Here is a 1,447-nt window from a genome sequence, read left to right as displayed (position 1 = left end):
GTGATCTTGTCTGTGTAAAAAACCTTTTTCTCCTTGTCCCACCTGTAGTGGGCCCTAATGAAGTCATGCTCCAAGGGGTTGGTGAACTTCGCGAAGGGGTCTGGGAGACCCGCGGCTTCATGTTCCGCGTCCTCCTTATCCCATATGGGCCTTTTACCGACGTAGCCATGGCTTCCGAGGTGATGCTTCCCCGTGTTCCTTTGCTTAAGGCTCTTGAATTTCGCAGCCTTAGCCTTGGCTGCCTCGGTAGCTCAAGTGTCCTTGAACTTTTCGAACTCCTCTTCCGTAAGTGTCGGATTTTCTTCCAGAATCTTGGACAGGGGTTCATCAGCCTCAATAGCTCGTTTCACCCTCCCTTTCCAGGAGGCCAAATCATTGCTGAACATGCCCATGGCGTGATTGTTAGTCTTTTTCATCTTCGGATTATCCCACGGTTGTTCTATGTTATCATCCCGGTCGGGGAATTTGAATCTCTTGTGCAACTTCGTTAGGAGCAACTGTGTCAAATGTTCTTCACTCCTTAAGTCATCATCGTTGATGCTCGCGAATTCCCGTAGGATGCATCCTACTTGGTTCCCATAGCACTTGCGAGGTTCTTCTGGCTCAAACAGCTCAAACTTGCCAGGTGCCATCTTTGTGATCACAAGTCGTCCAATCCCTAGTTTGTTAGGTTTTCCTATCCTCTGCTTCTTATGCTTCCTCTTTTTGGTAGCGGCATCGGGGCCGGTACCTTCCCTGCCGGTACCTTCCCCACCGGTCTCGGTGCCGCCATCGATGCCAGCACCGTCGGTGTCGATGTCGGCGTCAGTACCATCATCGAGGCCGACCTGCAAACCTTGCTTAGCAGTCAAATAGTCGAGGTACTCTTGTTCACCCTCATAATCCATCTCGTCTGCATCTTGGTCAGAAGGCCCAGTTTCTTCGTTGTTCGACATGTTTCCTATGATTAAGTGTCCTCATTTATTTCTAAAAGTATGAATAAATGAGAAATGACATAAAAAGAAATCTATGTGCCAGCACTCGATATGACAACTATGTAGCACAAAATCATGCCTTTATTCACGGGAAATTTCGGCATGACCTTTGCTAAAAAATGGACATATCGAGCGCCTGAAATTCACCGGAACGGAAATGAATCAACATTCCGGCGTAACATAGGCCACTCGGATCATTTTCCAAACATGACATGTCCAAAACATGACATATGCACATATCACATGTCCTGTTCAAATTTGCATATAAATTCAGCTAATTTTGAAACCTAGCTAAATTCATAACTAAATAGATAACCTAATTAACATACTGCCCTAACTAAAACCTAAGTAAATTAACCAAAGAACCCTAGCAGAGAGAGAGGGGGGGTTTACAGAGGGTGTAGGGGCGAGGAGGCAGGCCTGACGACGGCCGGGAGGGGAGAGGAGGGAGGCGAGGGCCGACGGGTCGGGGG

This window comes from Triticum dicoccoides, chromosome 3B (genome assembly GCF_002162155.2).
Source record: "Triticum dicoccoides isolate Atlit2015 ecotype Zavitan chromosome 3B, WEW_v2.0, whole genome shotgun sequence".
Classification (NCBI taxonomy): Eukaryota; Viridiplantae; Streptophyta; class Magnoliopsida; order Poales; family Poaceae; genus Triticum; species Triticum dicoccoides.
This window is presented reverse-complemented; position numbering follows the sequence as displayed.